Raw genomic sequence first — 23,903 nt, forward strand, 5'->3', positions numbered from 1 at the left:
TACTGGAGTGGGTTGCATTTCCTTCTTCAGGGGATCTTCCTGACCTAGGGATTGAACCTGAATCTCCTGCTTTGCAGGCAGTTTCTTCACTGCTGAGCCACCGGGCAACTGACTCCAGTCTTGCCTGGGAAATCCAATAGACAAAGGAGCCTGACTGGCTACAGTCCATGGGGTCACAAGAAAGTTGGACATGACTTAGCAACTGAACAACAACAAAAATATTTTATGTACTGTGGCTTGTTGTTGAAACCCAGAATTAACATTGGTACAATACTAGTTAGCTAGACACTAACTAACATTGGTACAGTACTAGTTAGGTAGACACTCTATTCTGCTTTCACCAGTTTTTACACGCATCTTTATGTGTGTGCGTGTGTGTGAGTAGTACTACAAAATTTTATCATCTGTACAGATTTATGTAGCCACCAGCACAGAGTACAGAATCATTTCATCACTATAGAGAAACTCCCTCTGTAGACACACATAGACACCTTCTCCCACCGCTAACTCCACTGTTCTCTTCTTAACCACTTTAATTTATTATTTTAGGAATGTTTTTACATGGAATCATGCAATATGTAATTCTTTGAGATTGACTATACTTACTCACCCTAATGTCCTGGGGACCCATTCAAGTAATTCTGAGTATCAACATTTTATTCTTTTTTATTGCTGAGTAGCTGTATGGCTTTGTCAGTTTATCCATTCATCTGTTGAAGGACTTCTGAGTTGTGTTCATTTTTAATTATTTCCAGGATAGCTGCTGTGAATGTTGGTTTACAGGTTTTTATGTGAGCTTAAATTTTCATTGCTTCGGGTAGCCGGCAGTATGATTTCCTATTAAGTGTATATTTAACTTTAAGAAATTGCCAAACTTTTTCCAGAGTGGCTGTTCCATTTTAGTTTTCCTCCAGCAATGTATGAGAAATACAGTTGCTCTGGGATCCTTCCCAGCACCTGATATTGTCAATAATTTTTATTTAGGCATTCTAATCAATGTGTAGTGGTGTCCCTTGTGATTTTAATTTGCATTTCCCTAGTATTTAATGATACTGAACACCTTTTAAAATCCAGCATCTCACATGATGTGTCCTGCATATAAGTTAAATAAGCAGGGTGACAATGTACAGCCTTGACATACTCCTTTACTAATTTTGAACCAGTCCACTGTTCCATGTTCAGTTCAAACTGTTGCTTCTTGACTCACATACAAGTTTCTCAAGAGGCAGGAAAGGTGGTCTGGTACTCCCATCTCTGTAAGAATTTTTCCGTTTGCTGTGATCCCCACAGTCAAAGGCTTTAGTGTAGTCAGTGAAGCAGAAGTAGATGTTTTTTTGGAACTCCCTTGCTTTTTCCATGATCCAGTGAATGTTGGCAGTTTGATCTCTGTTTCCTTTGCCTCTTCAAAACCCAGCTTGTACATCTGGAAGTTCTTCGTTGATATTCTACTGAAGCCTAGCTTGGAGGATTTTGAGTATTACCTTGCTACCATGTGAAATGAGTGCAATTGTCTGCTAGTTTGAACATTTTTTGGCATTGCTTTTCTTTGGGATTGGAATGAAAACTACCCTTTTCTGGTCCTGTGGCCACTGATAAGTTTTCCAAATTTGCTGACATATTGAGTGCAGCACTTTAACCACATCATCTTTTAGGATGTTAAATAGCTCAGTTGGAATTCCATCATCTCCACTAGCTTTGTTCATAGCAATGCTTCCTAAGGTCCACTTGACTTCACAATCTAGGATGTCTGGCTCTAGGTGAGTGACAACACCATCGTGTTTCAGTCAGTTCAGTTCAGTTCAGTCGCTCAGTCATGTCCAACTCTTTGCAACCCCATGGACTGCAGTACGCCAGGCTTCCCTGTCCATCACCAACTCCTGTAGCTTACTTCAAACTCATGTCCATCGAGTCAGTGATGCCGTCCAGCCATCTCATCCTCTGTTATCCATTTCTCCTCCCACCTTCAGTCTTTCCCAGTATTAGGGTCTTTTCTGGTGAGTCAGTTCTTCGCATCAGGTGGCCAAAGTATTGGAGTTTCAGCTTCAGCATCAGTCCTTCCAGTGAATATTCAGGACTGATTTCCTTTAGGATAGACTGGGTACTCTCAAGAGTCTTCTTCAACCCCACGGTTCGAAAGCATCAATTCTTCGGCCCTCAGCTTTCTTTATAGTAAGCTCTCACATCCATACATGACTACTGGAAAAACCACAGCTTAGACTAGACGGAGCTTTGTTGGCAAAGTAACGTCTCTGCTTTTTAATATGCTGTCTAGGTTGGTCATAGCTTTTATTCCAAGGAGCAAGCATCTTTTAATATCATGTCTGCAGTTACCATCTGCAGTGATTTTGGAGCCCCCAAAAATAAAGTCTTTCACTGTTTCCATTGTTTCCCCATCATGGTTATCTAGGTCATTAAGACTTCTTTGTATATTTCTTCTGTGTATTCTTGCCACCTCTTCTTAATCTCTTTTTCTGCTTCTGTTAGATCAGTACTGTTTTTGTCATTTACCTTACACATCCTTGCATGGAATGTTCCCTTGATATCTCCAATTTTCTTGAAGAGATACCTAGTCTTACCCATTCTATTGTCTTCTTGTACTTCTTTGCATTGTTCACTTAAGAAGGCTTTTTTATCTCTCCTTTCTAATCTCTGGAACTCTGCATTCAGTTGTATATATTTTTACCTTTCTCCCTTGCCTTTTGTTTCTCTTCTTTTTCAGCTATTTGTAAAGTCTCCTCAGACAACCACTTTGTTTTCTTGCATTTCTTTTTCTTTGGGATGGTTTTGGCCACTGCCTCCTGTACGATATTACAGACATCTTTCCATGGTTCTTCAGGCACTCTGTCTACCAGATCTAGTCTCTTGAATCTATTTGTCACCTCCCCACTATATAATGTTAAAGGATTTGATTTATGTCATACCTGAATAGCCTAGTGGTTGTCCCTACTTTCTTCAATTTAAGCCTAAATTTTGCAATAAGGAACTCATGATCTGAGCTACAATCAGCTCTCAGTTCAGTTCAGTTCAGTCGCTCAGTCATGTCCGACTCTTTGCGACCCCATGAATCGCAGCACGCCAGGCCTCCCTGTCCACCTCAAACTCCCAGAGTTTACCCAAACTCATGCCCATTGAGTCGGTGATGCCATCCAGCCATCTCATCCTCTGTCATCCCCTTCTCCTCCTGCCGCCAATCCCTCCCAGCATCGGGGTCTTTTCCAATGAGTCAACTCTTCGCATGAGGTGGCCAAAGTACTGGAGTTTCAGCTTCAGCATCAGTCCCTCCAATGAACACCCAGGACTTATCTCCTTTAGGATGGACTGGTTGGATCTCCTTGCAGTCCAAGTGACTCTCAAGAGTCTTCTCCAACACCACACTTCAAAAGCATCAATTTTTCGGCACTCAGCGTTCTTCACAGTCCAACTCACATCCATACATGACCACTGGAAAAACCATAGCGTTGACCAGACCGACCTTTGTTGGCAAAGTAATGTCTCTGCTTTTTAATATGCTATTGAGGTTGGTTATAACTTTCCTTCCAAGGAGTAAGCATCTTTTAATTTCATGGCTGCAGTCACTATCTGCAGTGATTTTGGAGCCCCCAAAAATAAAGTCTGACACTGTTTCCACTGTCTCCCCATCTATTTTCCATGAGGTGATGGGACCAGATACCATGGTCTTCGTTTTCTGAACGTTAAGCTTTAGGCCAACTGTTTCACTCTCCTCTTTCACTTTCATCAAGAGGGTTTTTAGTTCCTCTTCACTTTCTGCCATAAGGGTGGTGTCATCTGCATATCTGAGGTTATTGATATTTCTCCCGGCAATCTTGATTCCGGCTTGTGCTTCTTCCAGCCCAGCGTTTCTCATGATGTACTTTGCATATAAATTAAATAAGCAGGGTGACAATATACAGCCTTGACGTACTCCTTTTCCTATTTGGAACCAGTCTGTTGTTCCATGTCCAGTTCTAACTGTTGCTTCCTGACCTGCATACAGGTTTCTCAAGAGGCAGGTCAGGTGGTCTGGTATTCCCATCTCTCTCAGAATTTTCCACAGTCAGCTCTAGGTCTTATTTTTACTGACTGTATAGAGCTTCTTCATCTTTGGCTGCAAAGAATATAATCTCTCTGATTTTAGTATTGACCATCTGGTGATGTCCATGTGTGGAGTCGTCTCTTGTTCTGTTGGAAGAGGGTGTTTGCTATGACCAGTGTATTCTCTTGACAAAACTCTCTCTTAGCCTTTGCCATGCTTCATTTTGTACTCCAAGGCCACACTTGCCTGTTACTCCAGGTATCTCTTGACTTTTTACTTTGCATTCCAGTCCCCTATAAGGAAAAGGACATCTTTCTTTTGGTGTTAGTTCTAGAAGGCCTTGTAGATCTTAAGAGAACCATTTGACTTCAGCTTCTTTGGCATCAATGTTTGGGACATAGACTTTGTTTACTGTGACATTGAATGGTTTGCCTTGTAAATGAACTGAGATCATTCTGTCATTTTTGAAATTGCACCCAAATACTGCCTTTCAGACTCTTGTTGACTGTGAGGGCTACTCCATTTCTTCCAAGGGATTCTTGCCCACAGTAGTAGATGTAAGGGTCATCTGAATTAAATTCAAACATTCTCGTCCATATTAGTTCACTGATTCCTAAGATGTCACTGTTCACTTTTGCCATTTCCTGTTTGACCACTTCCAATTTACTTTGATTCATGGACCTAACATTCCATGTTCCTATGCAATATTGTTCTTTACAGCATCATACTTTACTTTCACCACCAGAAAGTAGAAGTGTTAGTTGTTCAGTCATGTCCTTCTCTTTGTGATCCTATGGACTGTAGCCTGCCAGACTCCTCTGTCCATGGTATTCTCCAGGCAAGAATACTGGAATGGATTGCCTTCTCCAGAGGCTCTTCCTGACCCAGGGATTGAACCCGGGTCTCCTGCATTGCCGGCAGATTCTTTACTGTCTTAGCCACCAGGGAAGCCAGACACATCTACAACTGAGCATCATTTCCACTTTGGCCCAGCCGTTGTATTCTTTCTAGAACTATTAGTATTTGCCTCCGCTCTTCCCCAATAGCATATTGGACACCTTCTGATCTGCGAGGGCTCATCTTCCAATGTCATATCTTTTCCCTTTCATGGATCATAGCCTTGTCGTAGTGAAGGGGCCTGTGTAACTCAGTGAAGCTATGCCGTGCAGGGCCACCTAAGATGGACGGGTCATAGTGAAAAGTTGAGAAACGTGCTCCACTGGAGGAGGAAATGGCAACCCACTCAAGTATTCCTGCTTAGAGAACCCTATGGACAATATGAAAAGAAATTATAATCAACTAAAAATAACTGCATGCGTGTGCAACTGGGGCAAAATATGAACAGTTAAGATACAAAAAGACCAAAACACAACCCGTTTCCGTGTTCTTGACTGGAAAATCCCATGGCCAGAGGAGCCTGGCAGGCTATCATGCATGGGGTTGCTAAAGAGTCAGATACAACTTGGCGACTAAAGACAACTGCCACTTCTGCGGTGCTGGGAACAAAAGCAGGATACCATGCATGATCCCTGCACACAGTACCTCCAAGGGTGTGGGCAGAACACCTTAACCACCCTGTGTATCTTTACGCCATTTAAGGAGCCACCTCACAATTCTCCCTTGGGGAGGGGGGATGAGCAAGAGCACCAGTTACTTGTTCTTAGTCCCTTGTGCTGTGACCCGAGTCCCCATAAAGCTTTACCCAAATTCCTTGTCTGGCCTCTTATCTATTTCTGTTGATTCAAGAGTCCAAGGACCCTGACTGGTAACAGTAGGACCTCTGACATAATGCTCTGTTGATTGAATCTGCAGGCATGGAATCTGAAGGCCAGCTGTATATTCTCCTAGTCTGTGGCATATCTCATCATTTTTCAATAGTCTTTCAGAAAAAAAGGGTTTACATTTTGATGAAATTCACTTTACCAGAATTTTCTCACATGGATCATGTTTTGATGTTATCTCTAAGAACTTTGCCCAACACCAGGTTGCAAAACTTCTTTGATGCTTTCTTTTAAAGTTTTACAGTTTTCCATTTAGATCTGTGGTTCATTTGGGGGTAATTTTTGACGGTGAAGGACAGGGAAGCCTGGCGTGCTGCAGTCCATGGGGTCACAAAGAGTTGGACACGACTGAGAGGCTGAACAAGAACTAAGTTTAAGTGCAGAGTTAAAAACTTAAACTAAGTTTAAGTGCAGAGTTAAAAAAATTTTTTTAAATTATTTATTTAATATTTGATTGCACTGGGTCGTCATTGCTATGTGCGGGCTTTTTCTAGTTGTGAAGAGTGGGGACTACTCTCTAGTTGCAGTGCGTGGGCTTCTCTTTGCGGTAAAATTTTCTTGTTGATGAGCACAGGCTCTTGGCACACAGGCTTCAGTAGCTGTGGCTCTTGGGCTTAGTGGCTGCATGGCATGTGGAATCTTCCTAGACCAGGGATTGAACCTCTGTGCCCCTCACTGGCAGGCAGATTCTTATCTACTGTACCACCAGGAAAGTCTCCAGAGTTTTTTACATATGGATATCCACCTGTTTAACATTATTTGCTAATAAGACCATCTTTTCTCCACTGAATGGCTTTTGCACCTTTGTGCAGAAATCAGTTCGTTGTTTTGAGTGGTGAAGTTGGACTCTTCTGGCCCATTGGTCTCTGTGTTTATCCCTTTTTCAGTCTTACACTGTCTTAGTTACTCCTGCTGTGAGGTAATTTTTAAAATCAAGTAATGTGAGTGTTCCAACATTTCTTTTTCAAAGTTTTTTTAACAATCAGCTTATCTGAAGCTACCAAAAAAAAAAATCTTAATAGAATTTTTATTGAAATAGTGTTGAATCTATAGAACATTTAAAAAAGAGCTAGTATCCTATTTATTTCAGTCTTCTTTGATTTTTTTTATCAGCCTTTTGTAGTTTTCCACATGCACATCTTACACATATTTGATTTCTGTCCTTTTTAGGCTATGGTACATGTTATTTTTAATAATTTTGGTTCCTGGGGACTTTCCTGGTGGCTCAGTGGTTGAGAATCTGCCTGTCAATGCAGGCGATGTGGGTTCAATCCCCTATCTGGAAAAATCCCACACGCTTCTGGGTAACTAAGCCCATGCACCACAGCTGTTGAGCCCATGCACTGCAGCTACTGAAGGCGGTGTGCCCTGGAGCCCATGCTCTGCAACCGGAGAAGCCACCACACTGCAGCTCTAGAGGAGAGTAGCCCCTGCTTGCCACAGCTAGAGAAATCCTGCATGCGGCAGCAAAGACCCAGCACAGCCAAAGATGAATAAATTTTAAAAAACTTAATTTTTTTAGGTTTTTGGTAGTTTACTCCTAGTATGTAGAAATGCAGTTGATTTTCAGGTGTGGACATGACGTTCTGCAACTTTGCTAAACTCATTTGTTGTTTCCAGAAAAAGCTTGTTTTGTATGTTCCATGGGATTGTCTGCTTAGACAATTATGTTTGTGACAGAGACAGTTTTTTTCTGTCTTTCTAATATTTTGCCTTTTGTTTCTTTTTCTTCCCTTTTTTGCTGCTATTCTAGTACCCATGTTGAATAGGAGTGGTGAGAATGGACATCTTCACCTTGTTCCCCATATTAGAGGAAAAGCATTCACTCTTTGACCAGTAAGTGTGATGTTTGTTTAAAATTTTTGTATGGATGCTTATTCAGGCTGAGGAAGTTCTCTCTGTTTCTCAGTTGCTGAGTCCTTTAATCATGAATGGCCATTGCATTTTTGTCAAATATTTTCTCTGCATCAGTTTACTAATATATAATCATTTGATTTTTCTTCTTTAGTTTATTAACATTGTGGATTATGTTGATTGATTTTCAAATATTGGAGCAATGTTGCATTACTGGTATACACTATACTGGGTCATGGTGAGATATATGTAAAGACACACATGCACACATATATATTGCTGGGTTTTGATTTGCTAGTTTTTTGTGGAATTTTATGTGTATGTTTATGGAAGATTTCTTGTGTTGTCTGATTTTGGTGTCAGTGTAATGGTGGCCTGCCTCAAACGGAGTTGGGAAATGTTCCCTCCTCTTCTGTTTTCTGAAGGAGGTTGTGTAGAATTGGTTTTATTTCTTCTTTAAATGTTTGGTAGAATTTATATTTGAAACCATCCAGAGATTTCTTTCTCATGGAGCTTTTGACTACAAAATCTGTTTCTGTAATGAATATAGAGTTATTCAGGCTATCTATTTATTCTTGGGTAAATGTCAGATGCTGTTATTTTTCAAGGACTAAGTCCAGTTCAGGTAAGCTGCCAAATTTATATGTGTTGATTTGTTCACAAAATTCAGTTTTATATTCTGTAGGGTTTGTAGTGATATCCCCCTTTTCATTCCTGAGATTAGTAACCTGTGTCTTTCTTCCTTATTTGTTTGTCAGTCTGGCTAGAGAATATTCATATCTTACATTTTTGCAGATAATCCAGATGATTTGGATTTCTACCTGCCTGCTGTGGAGAAGGCAATGGCACCCCACTGCAGTACTCTTGCCTGGAAAATCCCGTGGACGGAGGAGCCTGGTGGGCTGCAGTCCATGGGGTCACGAAGAGTCAGACACGACTGAGCGACTTCACTTTCACTTTTCACTTTTATGCATTGGAGAAGGAAATGGCAACCCACTCCAGTGTTCTTGCCTGGAGAATCCCAGGGATGGGGTCGCACAGAGTCGGACACTACTGAGGTGACTTAGCAGTAGCAGTAGCTGTGGGCTGTGGTTCCAAAGTCAGCTCAGTTTTTAAATTTCCAAAATTTTTTTTAAAAAATTTATTATTTATTTATTTTTGGCCGCACTGGGTCTTCTTTGCTACACACGAGCTTCTCGTTGCGTTGGCTTGTCTTGTTGCAGAGCATGACTACAGGCTCAGTAGTTGTGGCTCAAGGGCTTAGCTGCCCTGTGGCAGATGGGATCTTCCCAGACCAGGGATCGAACCCATGTCCTCTGCATTGGCGGGTGGATTCTTTATCACTGCATCACCAGGAAAGTCCCCAGCTGATTTTAAAGCATTTGCAGTGCTATTTGGATCCGTCCCACGTGTGTGCCACCCAGTGGTCACTTGGGGACCTTTGGTTGTACGTTACCTCATAGCTCAGTTGGCAAGGCTTCTGGTATGCTGTGTAGGGTCAAACCTGTACACGTAAGCTCCAGGGTGAGTCCAGGAGCTCATACATAACTTCCTAGGGTGTCTGTCTCGATCTCCCTCATCTCTATAATGTCCTCAATACCTTCTGACGCCCTTGACCCTCCCTTCCTAGTCCCCCAGCCAGAAAGATAACTATACTAGTTTCCCCAGGCTTCCATAACAAAATACCACAAGCTGGGTGACTTAAGCAACAGAAATTGATGTTTTCACAGTTCTGGAGGCTGAAATTCCACGATGACGTTTCCTACAAGGATGGTTTCCTTTGAAGCCTGTCTCCTTGCCTTCTTGTTCTGTCCTCACATGGTCTTTCCTCTGTGTGTGCCCATGCCTGTGTCCCAGCCCACTCTTCTTACAATGACACCGGTCATGTTGGATTAGGCCCTCCCCTAATGACTTCACTGTACCTTCATTACCTCTTTAAAGGCCATCTCCAACTGCTGCCACACTCTGTGATACTGAGGGTTATGACTTCAGTATAGGAACTTGATGGGAATACAAGTCAGCTGATTACAGTGTGGTTTTAGTTCATCTGCTCTGTTGTACACTGCTTACTGCTGTTTCTGCATCTGGACCAAGGAGGACAGGAAACAGCAATGGTATTCTCTCCCTGCTCTTGGAATCCCAGCTCCTCTGCTTAGAGACAGATTTCCCCTCCCTTAGAGTTTTAAGCCTCTGACCACCCACTGCTGCCACCAGCACTAAGGTATTGCATGCAGGCTAGGGCAGGAAACAGAAAATGAAAATTGAAATGAAATATTCTCCCGACGCCCCCACCCCCCAGATCAGAAAGAGAGGGCTTCTCTTGGAACTCTTTCTGTCTGCACCCGAGGAAAACTTCGGAGTTTTGAGCAGGTGCCTTTGAATTTAGGCCAGGCAATGCTGAAGGGAGAAAACCCGAACTCCCCACCAGTTTTATGGACTTTTGAATTCTGGTCTTTTTTCTGATTCACCTGCTGCCATTTGCTTTCTACCATCCTTGGGTCATTGCTCTCTACGTTGAAAGGGTCTGTAGTTGCAGTTAGTATGATAGCTCGGGCAGAGTGTGTTTACTCTGTCTTTCCTCGAATCCTCACCATGTACTTTGGAGTATATGTTAACTTTTTTCTTAAAAAAAAAAAAAAAAAAATATATATATATATATATATATATATATATTTTATTTACTTGGCTGCACCAGATCTTAGTTGCGGCACGTGGAATCCAGTTCCCTGACCAGGAGTTGAACCCAGGCTCCCTGCATTGTGAGCAAGGAGTCTTAGTTACTGGAGCTGTGCATTTTAAATTGTGTTCAATATTGTCATGTTGATTTCCAGATGTAAATTCCAATAAAGAGTATCTGAAAGTGGCTTTTTCCCTACAGTTTTGCTGATACTCATAGGTACACGTTTCTACATTGACATCTGTGTTAAAGGCCCACAGGTAGGAGCAGGCATCCCAGTGCTGCCACTCACCTTGAGCTCATTGCTTGTGGCATCTGTGCATCATCTCTCATGTGTCAAATGGGTGTCTTGAGTCTGCTTGGGCCACTATAACAAAATATGGTAGACATGGTAACTTATAAACAACAAATTTCTGAAGACTGGCAAGTCCTAGATCAAGGTGTCAGCAGATGTGGTGTCTGGTGAGAGCCTGCTTCCGGGTTCATAGCTGTCCATTTTATCCGTGTCTTCAGATAGCAGAAGGCATGAGGCACTCTCCAGGGTCTTCTTTTCTTTTTTAATAAGGGCACTGATCCCATTTATGAGGGCTTTGCTTTGGGACCTAATCACCTCCCAAAGAGTCCGTCTCTAAATTTGTCACATTGGGGATTAGATTACAGTGTATGTATTTTGTTGGTTGGGGGGGGGGTGCCAATACATTTAGTTTATTGCAGTGGAGATAGTAGTGCCTACCGTTTAGGACCGAGGGGCAGGTGAGTTCCCCAGTTCTCTCTCTACAGGGATTGGAGGAAGTCTCTCGGTTCGTGGGCAGCTGGCAGGCCCACAAATATCTGTAGGCCTGAGACCTCAGAGAGAGATTGGTCACGGCCAGCAGAGCAAGTAGTGACTCAGCTGGTTTAGCTACAGCTTGTTTCCCCTAGTGGGGAAAAGGGTTAGTCTGACCAAATATAGTTCAGTATGTGGTAAAAACCCACATAGTCAGAGATGCTCAGTAGGTCTATAAATTGATCAATCAGTATATAATGTAAAAATAAAGGAACATAATGTGTCATATATTGCATGTAAGTGTGTAGAGAAAAAGAGAGGCCTAGCTAGCATTGAATCTCTACTCCGTTTTTATCACATACTGAATTGTATTTTCCCTGGAGAATTTCATGCATGGAGGAGGCTGGTGGGTTACAGTTCATGGGGTTGCAAAGAGTCAGACACAACTGAGTGACTTTCACTTTCATTTATATATATATATTATCTGATAACGTGTATTATTATACATGTTAACATGTATTAATATATGTATATTATATTGTGTATATGCATATTATGAATTACATATGTTATTTGACATATTTAGAAATCTAGATAGCATGTTTGTTTTTTTACTACATACTGAGTTGCATTTTATATTTATTGTACTTTTTTTAGATCAGAAAACAGTGAAAACTCATTATAGCATGGTCTATGGGAAGAGGTGAATATCTGTAGTCATGGAGGGATTTTCTCAGAGCAGCCCAGAAGGAGCTAGTGTCAGGCCACCCTCTGCCTCCTCCCTGCTCTCCGGCCTGCCTCCAACAGAGTAGTCGGTAGGCTTTGTCCCTTTCCTACAACGTACGATGACCCTTCTGCTCTGGACCTGCCAGGAGCCTTTCAGGAGCTGAGCGTTTGGGGAAGTGGGAAAAAGGCTACATGGGGAAAAGGCCCAGATGCCAGGCCCTCCTGGGGCCCTTGGTGCCTGGACAGGCTGGAGTCACTGAGCTCTTTAGAGCCCTGTCGTCTGCTCCGTAACAGCGGTGTCCTGTCTGTGCTGCTCACCTTGGGCTGAGCAAAGTCGATGAGTTGACCATGGAATCTAAAAGTAAAAGAAGGGAAATATAAGAATGATTATGCTGTTGCTGCGGTTTACTCGCTAAATCGTGTCTGCCTCTTTGCAACCCCACAAACAGTAGCCTGCCAGGCTTCTCTGTCCATGGGATTTCCCAGGCGAAAATACTGGAGTGGGTTGCCATTTCCTTCTCCAGGGGATCTTCCCGACCCAGAGATTGAACCCGCGTCTCCTGCTTGGCAGGCAGATTCTTCACCACTGAGCAGCCAGGGAAGCCCAACAATGACTGTAGTTAACATTTATTTATTGAGCGGGTGCTCTGTGCTTGGCACCATGGCAGGTATTTACAGACTGTATATCTTATTTAATGTAGTGTTCCCTCACAACTTCTCTCAGAGGTGGTTGTTATTACTAATATATTTATTTCTATCGATGATATACTCTATACAGAATTCAAAGGGCATAAAGATTTTTGCTGTGAGTCTCTAACTGAATATTTCTGGCAAATTAATAGTAGAGATAAAACAAATATGGTACATGGTAACAGTTGTGGAATCTAAGTGGTCAGGATGGTCGTTATACTATTATACTATTCTGTCAACTTTTCTGTGTGTTTGAAACTTTTTCATCCCAAATTTGGGGGTAGGGGAAGTTAATTTCCCCGCATCCCCATCTCTCTTATGACATTTCCCTCGCAGGAGACAAGCACTGCTACTAGTTTCCTGCTTCTCCTTGCAGAGGTAATTCGAATTTTATGAGTGTGTTCACACACACTTAGATTATGTCTGGTATTGTGTTGATAGACATTAGGTTTTGGAAGCTTTAGAAAAGTGCTGCCTAGAAAAGGCCATGCAGGTGAATTCCCACGGACCCTTCCCCGGGGGTCGGAGACTGTTTTGTCCCCCAGTTTCACCTGTAGAGGGCACCCTCTCCTCTTGATTGGCAGCAGCAAGCCGCAGCAGGTTCAGAAAGGACCTTCTCAGGGATGCTCTCCCGTGACTCATGAAGAAGGGGTCCTCTGAAAGTATAAATACTTCTGTTCTCTGGCCTTAGCCACATTTTTTGTGGGAAGCAAAGCTCAGACTCTGAGCCCACATTTTGGTTTTTCAGTAGCAGAGGGAAAGGTTGCTCAGAAAGCTTCACCCACATGCTGTAGCATGAACTTTCAGAGCATGAATAAAACTCTCCATTTCCAGGCACAAGGAACACTTCATAGCATCCTGGACATTTTGATGTCGATTACTTGACTAGAGTTAAAAAATTCTTTTTTGACCAAAGGAAAGCCATTTTGTTTAATACATTGAAGTGAAGTGAAAGTCGTTCAGTCATGTCCCACTCTTTGTGACCCCATGGATTATACAATCCATGGAACTCTCCAGGCCAGAATACTGGAGTGGGTAGCCTTTCCCTTCTCCAGGGGATCCTCATTAGACCTCCTTTATAAAACACTGGGGTTTGGAAAGTATCTGTGAATTAATAATACTAGCCTTATTCTATGTCTGGTTGTTATGTAACTTAGGGAGACAAGATTTCTTCACATTATCTCTGAATCTGTATAAAAATGAACAGTATTATAATAGTGAATATATAAATTAAAATTTTTATTTATTTATAAAAATGTTCACTTATTTGGCTGTGCTGGATCTTAGTTGTGGCATGTGGGAACTTTTTACCTGTGGCATGTGGGATTGAGTTCCCTAACCAGGGACCGAACCTGGGCCCCCTGCACTAGAAGCGCAGAGTCTTGCCTCTGGACCAGCAGGCAAGTCCCAAGAGTTTTGTCAGTTTGAGAATATTATATAAATGGAATCATGCAGCATGAAATTTTGTTTTTTCCCCACTTAGCATAAAGCCCTTGAAATCCATCCAAGATATTGCCTGTATCACCAGCTTGTTCATTTTTATTGTTGAAAATAATTCCATGGTCAGTATGTACCACAGTTTGTTTAATCATTCACCTATTGTAGGACATTTTTTGGTTGTTTCCAGTTTGGGGCTATTGCAGAGCAAGCGACTCTGAACAATCCTGCACAGGTTTTTGTGTGAACATAAGTTTTCATTTCGTTGGGATCGGTGCCCAGGATTGCAATCGCTGGGTTGTAGGATAAGTGTATGCCTAGCTTTTTAGAAGCTGCCAAATTATTTTCCAGTGCTGTACCATTTCACATTCCCATCCACAGTTTTCTTTTCATACAAAATGCTATTGACTAGTGTTAGCACAGCGGCACGAGGCCAAAGCCACGTGAGAATCTGAGATATTTTTAATTTCTAGAGAAAATTAATATACATTAGATGGAGGAGAAAAGAGAGCTCAGGACTAATCTCTTTGTTAGACCACAACGCCCCATGTTTATCATCCCGGGTTTTCAGAATGATTCTTCCCTCACCATCAAGCTAACCTTCGATTGGAAAGCCACAACATTGCACAGGTCACTGGGGTGTACCCCTGACCTCTGACCCCTGCTTGTATTCTGTCCCGAGGCTCCCTAGGAAGCTTGGTCTTATTGTGGAATGTTCTACCTCTGAGAATAGTCATTTAGACACCTTTCAGAGTCATTTCAGAGCCACCTCCTCCCAGGGGCTTCTGTATTTACCCTGCTCGCCAGGCCCCCAGCACTGAATAGCATGAATGTGTCTGTCCACCCTGACCCCTACCGTCCAGGCTTTAGTTGTTAGGGTCCAGGTGTCTGGTCACACACTTACTCGTGTCAAGAATGCAGGCTCCAGGTCATGCTGCCCTCCCTGATGTCCTTGGACAAGTAGTAACAACGGAACCTGAATTTGCTCCCCTGAACAGTTGAGGTGATAGATTATAACAGTACCTACTAACAGGGCCATTTGGTTGTCCTGCAGGTAGTAAGAGGGCTGGCTGAGGACACAGTGGTGAATGAAGATGAGGCCTTGTCCTCAGGGAGCAGAACTAAAAGAGAGAATAAAACTACAGTGTTCAGCCCAGCCTTTGACATGTAGTTGAGAAATGTTAGTTGTTTCATTATGGTAGTTAAACTCAATACTTGTGTATGGATCTGAATGGAATATGAACCCAGTATTACCCATCAGGTCTAGTATAGACTCGTTCATTGTAGTCAGCCATTAATTACCATTAATTGTTAGGAGGTATGCTGGTTTCATCCCGTTGCTAAAGTCAGATCAGTTGCTGACCAAGGTCACTCCATTTTATGCTTAACACTTAGAATTATTCTGAATTTAATATCTTATGTCAAGTTCAGTAAAAGTCTCTTACTGTAAACGTACAGCTTAGAAAAAAGTGTTGTTATTCACTCTTGCAAAAAAGTCCCTGACAGTGTGTTCAGAGGTTCATATATTATCAAAAGCCTCCCATAACAATAAAGAACAATTTCATTGTTCGTAAAAAGCAACACATTCATAAATAGTTAATCAGAAATAGAAAATTTAGCAGGGGAAAAAACCCTTACAGGAAATTAATCTTTTAAATTTGTAACGATGTCCAAAAGTTGGCAAGAAAAAAAAAAGCAGCAGCAGATGACAGCTGAATGAATACTGACAAGAGTATTTGACTTTTAGGCAAACTGTTCATCATGCAATTGGTAACTGGGCAAGCTGGTCACTAGGATATGTAGTTCTGGTCAGAGTACTCTGTTCCTAGGCCAGAACCAACATGATGGCCATGGGCAGGTTGGCTACTGTTGGTAGGGCTGGATGGAAGTGTCCTCTTGGATGAGTCTTAAGCTATAGAAAGTGGGGAGAGGGATATGGGGCCTCTCTGACTTCCACATGGTAAATGGGGGCCTTGTTCCCTTCTGTGACCCACACAACCACAGAGGCCCCCAAATAGTAACCAAAAGATGTTCATTATGGTAAATGAATAGACAGAGTGAGGTAACATTGACTCCAGTCACCGTTCCTCAGCCATCCAGCAAAGTGACTTTGCAAAAGTACTCTAAGCTCTCCTCAGCCTGAGTTTACTCATGCATAAAATGTCAGTGTGGACTTAGATGGTCGCTGCCATCCCTGTAAGCCCAAGATTTCCTGAGATTTCACTGCTGTCAGGACTCCTCCCAAGCTCTGACCTTTCCAGAAGGCTGGAGGCTAGAATGGAGATAAGGAGTACCTTTTTTTTTTTTTTTTTTTGAGGCGTTTGAAGACAGGCATGACTTTGCTATAGCAAAGGTTAATGTTCCGTGTCTCAAAGATCCATTTCCCTAGGCTCTCAGAATGTAAATGTTAAAGTGATGAAAACAGCGAAATCTAGCTCTGGTTCATTTGAATCAGGGCTCCTCACCCCTCATGGTGCAGTCCTGGAACAGAGGATCTCCTCTGTGGCCTGCAGCTTCATAAACTTGGGTTTAGGTTGTCAGCACTGATTTAAACAGATTTGGTAGTTCAGTTTGCTTCTGGGAAAGAACTGACATTCCCAGTGGGGTTTGGGGGCTAACAGTGAAACCTGAGCTGGCTTCTTCCCTCCCTGGAGGGGCAGAGTGAGTCAGATGTTTGCACAGACGGCTGTGGTGTCAAATCCTCAAATTCACAGGCCTTATGCTTTCTCTACTTCAAACCAGAAAGGTGTTGCAACACGGTTTTAATTGCTAAACCTTAGGTGCAAACCCAAATCTCTGGGTTTATTAAGAGTTGGGTGTGAAAGGCTGTGAATACTGGCTGTTTTCTGCCAGGTGTGTCTCTTTGTTCCTCCTTCACTCATTTGCTTCTGTGTTTGTGCCTAAAAACCCAGACCTCCAGGTGCTAGGCCTGCAGCGGTGGCTATGGTTTGCCTTCACTTCGCTTCCTTGCTGAAGTCTGTAGACCTTGTATTCACCTCAGTCTGTTGAGAACAAGCAGCTGTTGAATTCTTCTTGCCATAGCTGGTATGAATCTCAGCCCACAACTCCGGTGGGCAAGAAATAAGGCTTGCTTTCCTAGAACTCCACTCTGAGTGCAGGTCTCTGTCCTGCTGAGGTGGTGTAAAGCCTCTAACGGCAGTCTGTCCTGGGCACATCGCCCTCTCCTCAGCAGTACATACATCCTGAGTGTTTCTCGGTCCCGGAGGTTTAACCAAGACCAAGGTTGGGGAGAGGGAGAGCTCTAGCTCTGGGTCATTATTCACATGGTTGGCCACAGGACCTGTTGCCCATGTTGACTTAAAAATATGAGTAGTCACGATCTAAAAGTTGAGAGTTACGTTTTATTCAGTAGGAATTTTTAGGACTTCAAGCCTGGGAGACAGCATGTCAAGTAACCCAAAGGGAACTGGCTGGGAGGGGTGGGGGTGTTGGATTGTATAGAAATTTGCAACAAAGGGCAGGTAGTCCGAATATCAAAAATATTTTTGTGAATTAAAGAAAACCAGGTATCCCAAATTAAGGAATTCAGTGCTTCTCTGTGTATGGGAAGATGCAAGTGTCTGGGCTCACTGAAATCACCCCTTTCAGCTGCACCTCAGCTATCTGGGGCCAGTATCCTCCGGTTTTCCTCAGTGCTCACCATAGGGAGTGGCTGCAGCCTGGTGGCTGCTGGATCACAGGTATCCTTCTCCTTCCTGGTTGCTCTTCGGGCTCAGAAATTCACATTTGGAGGGCCTAAATCACAGATGACTCTGACATCCTTGTTTACGGATATGACGGAATACTCCACTTCTCACCTGTGTGGCCCCTTTGGCTCCAGGGTCCTCTGCTGCTTTCCTGACATTGTGGGGCCCCAGGAATATTTCTGAGGTTGTCCCTTGGGCTGGTTGCACCACCTTCCATAGGCTTGCAGACTCCAGGCGGCATTCCCAGAATCAGTTCCCTTTTCAAGTGAGAGGAAGGGAGAAAGGAAAACACAGGAAGAGCCGACGGTGTGGATTAACACTCTCTGGCATAAGCCAGGCTGGTAGTCAGTTCACCCTTTACTCCAGCTCCTTGTTTCTACACAGGGGATTATAGGCATCTACTTTTTCAAAAGGGATAATTAAATGTTAAGAAGTAATCTCCTCTTAACATCCACTGAGTACATTCTGAACCCTGGTATTATCCAATTTAATCAGCACACCTGCCTTTTGAACGAAGAACTATGGTCATATCCATTTTTTACAGATCTGCACACTGGGGTTCAGGAAGATAAGAAACTTGCTAAAGGTCACACAGCCAGTAGTGAGAGAGTTGGGATTTGAATCTCAGTCATCCTGACTCTAAAATTCGAATCCTATTTGTAGGCGGTGCTCAGCTGCATCCTAAATGCTCAGCAGTAATGCCAGACCTGTAAGCCTAGGGTGGAGTTTAAAAACTTCTATTTCTATGAAATTTGTGGTATAGTTTAGCCCTCCTCTCAGTGGGCTGTGAAACAGCACCCAGCAGTTACTCCAGCTGCCAGGCCCGTGTTATGAGCTCCGTAAATGCTTGTTACCCGATTGATTGTGCATCTCACAAGCAATTTTGCACTTGAAATACTTTTGTGACTGGTTCAGAAGTGGCCAAAAAAAGTGAGAAGTTGCTGGCGGCATTGTCTTCCCTAAAAAAGTAAGAAATACCCTTCGAGATCTGTTAAATTTCTTTTTTTTTTTTTTTTTGCCTGTTGAGGTTCCTTCAATTCTTCCTTCATTTGGGCTTCCTAGTCCCAGCCAGACTCACTCAGAATGGGATGCCCTGCAGGGTTTTGGCAGGACAGTAAGAACTGGCCTTTATATCCTGGCTTGGACACTTGCTGTTTGTGTGATCCGGGCTCATCACACACCTGTCTGAGTCTCCACAAAATTTCTTTAAAACAGGAGCAATAATAAAAACCTATGTCAAGGATATTATGAGTGTAGATAACAGTTACTCAATTCCTAGTTCTTATCTTTATTAATTAAATCTATCAATTTAGACATTAAACTTAAGGTTCTTCTGAAAACTCTTTACAAATGCCATGAGTGAAAAAAAAGAATGTCATTGATGGGTAGATTAAGGAATTCACATTAACCAATACAGCTTAAAGATGATGTTCCAAAAGGATGTTCTCAGCATCAAGGAAGAGAAAATGCTGACCCAGACTGGCATAAATAGTAAGAAAATACGTCATCCAAAGGTGTGACTGTTGAATCAGTGGCTCACTGGTGTTGGTAAGGACCCAGGTTTCCCTGCTCTCATCCTCCTCTAGAGTAGGCTGTATCTACTGGTGGTCACAGGTTAATGGGAGCAGCAGGTAAAGGCATCCTACTTGGATACAGAATATCCAGAGGTAGAGCACGGGGGCTTTTATTCCAGTTTCTTCTTCTTAGGAGGGCTTTCCTGATAGCTCAGTTGGTAAAGAATCTGCCTGCAATGCAGGAGACCCTGGTTGGATTCCTGGGTTGGGAAGATCTGCTGGAGAAGGGATAGGCTACCCACTCTAGTATTCTTGGGCTTCCCTTGTGGCTCAGCTGGCAAAGAATCCATCTGCAATGTGGGAGACCTGCATTTGATCCCTGGGTTGGGAAGATCCCCTGGAGAAGGGAAAGGCTTCCCACTCCCATATTCTGGCCTGGAGAATTACATGGACTGTATGGTCCATAGGGTCGTGAACAGTGGACACGACTTTCACTCACTCACTCACTTTTTAGAAACCAGGAACCCTTTCCCACAGTCATCCCATCAGATATACCTTACATTGCAGCAGGCAGAACTGAGTTACATGCTAGAGTCTAATGAGACCCCTAAGGTAGAATTAAACCAGTTAGGATTTATCTCTGAGCTAGGGATAAGTCACGTTAGGGCGGATGGCTCCTTGAAAGAAACACAGGTTCCATTAGCAAAGGAAAATGGGGGAGGATTGCTTTGATCACCTCTTCTGCCTGTTAGTGAGGAGGGATTCCTGCCCTGTGGTGTGGGGATGACCAAACACAGGACACTTGCCGATGGCCAGGTGAGACTGACAGCAGTTGTTAGTCACTGGTACCCTCAGCCTTGGGGAGGAGGACGCCGCACACCCATGCCGGGCCACGTGGGAGTACACTTGGGGACAGAGAATACTCGTCACAAGAGGTGAGGTACCACTTAGTTGCTGCAGGAGGAGCTGATTGGCTTTTTGGAATAATTCCATGGGCTGGCAGGAACTGAAGCCCACTTCTCAGGGTTAAGCAGGAACTGTGCCTGATGCCCTCGACAGGAAGGGTTATATGGCTAGGGAACCTTATGGGTGCAGAAAAATGGATAAGGAGACTTGTGGTTAGACTATTTAAGGTCCTCCCAATTTTATCAGATGTCAAGGCAGCACATAATACAGAGCTTTAATTTTAGGACTTAGCAACACAGATATGGATGTGGAATATATTACATGTGGCAGATGACCATCCATCCCTTCCTGCCTTTTGTCATCCATCCAGCCATCCATTATCCATCTGTCCATCCACCCATCCTGCCGTCCTCTGTATCTTCCACAAAGGATTGACGTTATGACTCCTTCTCTGGTTAGTTTCCATGGCGTCCATCGCATAGTTGTTTGAGAGTAGTCAACATTTGGATCAGCCCTTCTCGTCCTGTTGCCAACTCTTCACCTTTCTCAACTCTGCATTTGCCAGTAGAGTCAACTCTTTTGACCCTGGAATATGTTTGTTTTCTGCCCTACTTCTGCTTTTGCTATAACCATCCTCCTTTCTTTTAAACAACTTGTCCAAATTTCCCCTCCCTTGAGCCAACTCCCTCATCACTCAGACACACTTTCTGTCCCTTCCCTGAATTCTGGTTCTTTCTCGTGTCAGCCCAGAACTGGCAGGGCAACTGCTTTGTGAGAGCACATAACCACACACTCCTGTTGTCACTGCACTTACCATCAAAGTGAAAGTGAAAGTGTTAGTCGCTCAGCCGTGTCTGATTATTTGTGACCCCGTGGACTGTAGCTTCCCAGGCTCCTCTGTCCATGGAATTCTCCAGGCATGAATGCTGGAGTGGGTTGCCCATTCCCGTCTCCAGGGGATTTTCCAAACCCAGGAATCGAACCCACGTCTCCTGAATTGCAGACAGATTCTATACTGCCTGAGCCACCAGGAAAGCCCATTTACCATCAAAGTCCTGTAAAAAATATTTATGATGTAGATACCAAAAGCAGTGTGACTAGAATCTCTAAGTGAGCATTTATCTAGCATCTGGCATGTAGAAGGCACTCAATAAAAAAGTGTAGAAATGGTCAATAAAACACCTGAATAGCCCTAAAATTCTAAACATTATTTTTAAAAGCCTGCATATTGATTGATCTGCAGAGAATTTCAGAGCTCAGAGAAATGATTTCTCTCAATCTAGGTCACTATTTGACTGGCTTCAACATTTGCTGCACACAGCCTTAGAATTTTCATGTTATCTATGCACTATCTATGTTATTACCAACGTTTCTTTAAACTGATTCATTTTAAAACCTATTGTAGCTCAAAGCAACAATATCTGTGATACTGAGGACTTTATGTCCTAGTTATTTTCTGGTATCTTAGAAAAAAACACAATTCAGGTATCACCTAATTGTCTAGGTGACACCTGAACTTCTCTCATGTGCCATAATTGGGAAACTGTAATCTTGTTATATTCATATTTATATCTTTTGTGATAAAAAGCCAGTCAGACACAAACACACCATTGAATGTTGGCTTCTGTGTGCTTCCATATGAACATTTTATTAGACGCAAGAGACAGAGCATCAGTGGTTTCCTGGGGCCAGAGATGGAAGTGAGGTTGACCTTGAACAGGCACCAGAGGACTTTCTGGGGGTGATGGAAGTATTCTAACACTGGATAGTGGTGATGTTGTACACTATATATGCTTAGTCATGTCTAACTCTTTGTGACCCCATGGACTGTAGCCCACCAGGCTCCTCTGTCCATGGGATTCTCCAGGAAAGAATACTTGAGTGGGTTGCCGTTTCCTCCTCCAGAAGATCTTCCCGACCCAGGAATTAAATCCACGTCTCCTTGTGTCTCCTGCGTTGGCAGGTGGATTCTTTACCTAAACTAGTGCCACCTGGGAAGCCCGCGCACACTGTATGAATTTAGAAGAATTCATCAAACTGTATATTTTAAATGGATACATTGAATGGTTCATAAATTATATCTCAAAGAAGAGGAAGGAGGAGGAGAAGTAAGAAAAATGATCACCCAGCGAGATGCATGAGGGAGTTTCTGGCATCCTGGTGATTTGTCTGTTTCTTGATCTGGGTGTGGGTTACACGGTGTGTTCACTTTGTGGAAAATTCATCACACCATTCATTTATGTTTTATGCACATTTGCTATATGAATGTTATATGTCAGTAACAAAATTTACTAAAAACAAAATCAGCCAAGGTGGGGGAGGGGGACACAGTTCCTCTCCAAGTGATAAAAATTTATTACTTTCCTATTTATTATTTTGTATAATCACATTACCCTGCCAATTTAGTCTTGTGACATTATAGGATCAGGTTTGGTCTATCTTAATGCAGAAAGGGTTATAAAAAGATAATATTTAGCTTGTTACACAAATGCTATAAGAATGTCAGCGGAAGCCATTGTTTCTTAATTATCCACTGCTGTTATCAACATGGACAATATTCAACTTGGAACCAAAATAAATAGATGTCTTAAGAGACCTTGGTGGAACAATCGAATCACCAAGTCTCAAAAAGTAACCCCCTCTCTTAGCGCAGTTCTCCTGCTGCCTGCCAGAGTTTCAATTCTATATTTATCTTTCCAGATCAGCAGTAGAGCAATTAGTTATTATAATAAGAGCTACCAGTTTATTGTGTGCCGACTTTATGCCAGGCTCTGCATTAGCAGAGTTTTCCACACTTTAATTGCCTCACTTCACTGTCATAACAACCCTGACACAGAGTTGCTTTATTCGACTTTATGGTGGAAGAAACTGTGGCTGAGGGTCCAGATCCATACTGCTGGTGACAGGGCCAAGTGAGTCAGCTAGAGTCCCACCCTGCGTGCTCTGCTCTCTCGGAACCTGACGTCAGGCACAGGAAATAAGTGACACGTGTAGAATTCTGAATCCTGAAACATGGCTCTTTACACGGTTACTATAGTTACTTCTCTACACGATGCTCTCATTTTTTTTTTTTTTTCCCACCAGGATAACAATGGATCCACTATTAGTCAGTGAGGATTTGAACCCCCACCATCATCATGAAACCCAAGGCCATTTCAGTAGGTTTAAAATAATGTTGCTGCCTTGTAAAGAGACCTTATATTTCAGAAGCCCCTGGGACATGAACAGATCCTCTTCTGTGGCAGCTTTACAAATATTGTTATTTGCTCCTTGTGTAAAACATAGGGGCTTTCTACAGGTAATACAGCTATATTTCAGGCAGAGTCCCACAGGACTCCTTGATAAAAGCGATGCATTTGGGTGTTGGGGGCAGGGTACACGGGTGTTCCCATAGTACATAGGGGGAGGGGGAGAGCATCCAGGCAGGAGGGCATGTGGAAAGAGAGGCTTTGGATGTGTTAAGAAGAAGAGAATCAGCCTGAGAGGGACTGGACAGAGGGGACAAGAGCTGTGTGCTCTGCTAAGCGAATGAGGCTCTTGCTAAACTAGGAAACGCATGCCGAGGAAATGGTTTGGATTAGGAACAGGCAGGAGGACAGCAGGGGCCTGCAGTGTGTTACTGACAAGCATTTAGAGCCCTGAGCTGCCAGGGAGGGTGAGAACTCAGAATCGGGAGTTGCCTTGCCTCCTGCGTGCCAGCTGGCCGTGCCATGGCCAGGCGGTTTTCTTCCCTCTTGGCACAGAAGGACTCTCAAGGCCCATGAACTTCTCACATGAGGCCTGCTGAAACACTCGGGGGACTAAAGACAGAA

At 43.1% G+C, this 23,903-nt stretch overlaps 1 protein-coding gene across 1 annotated transcript in view; it reads left to right on the plus strand.

Annotated features, from left to right (window-relative positions):
* KCTD6 (potassium channel tetramerization domain containing 6) overlaps positions 1-23,903 on the plus strand; it is a 44,597-nt gene that overhangs the window by 3,165 nt on the left and 17,529 nt on the right. Inside the window, exon 2 of the mRNA XM_043442017.1 lies at positions 7,568-7,650. The gene's annotated coding sequence lies outside the window, so the exon portion shown is untranslated. The remainder of the gene's footprint in view (positions 1-7,567; positions 7,651-23,903) is intronic.

This window comes from Cervus canadensis, chromosome 22, assembly GCF_019320065.1.
Source record: "Cervus canadensis isolate Bull #8, Minnesota chromosome 22, ASM1932006v1, whole genome shotgun sequence".
Lineage (NCBI taxonomy): Eukaryota > Metazoa > Chordata > Mammalia > Artiodactyla > Cervidae > Cervus > Cervus canadensis.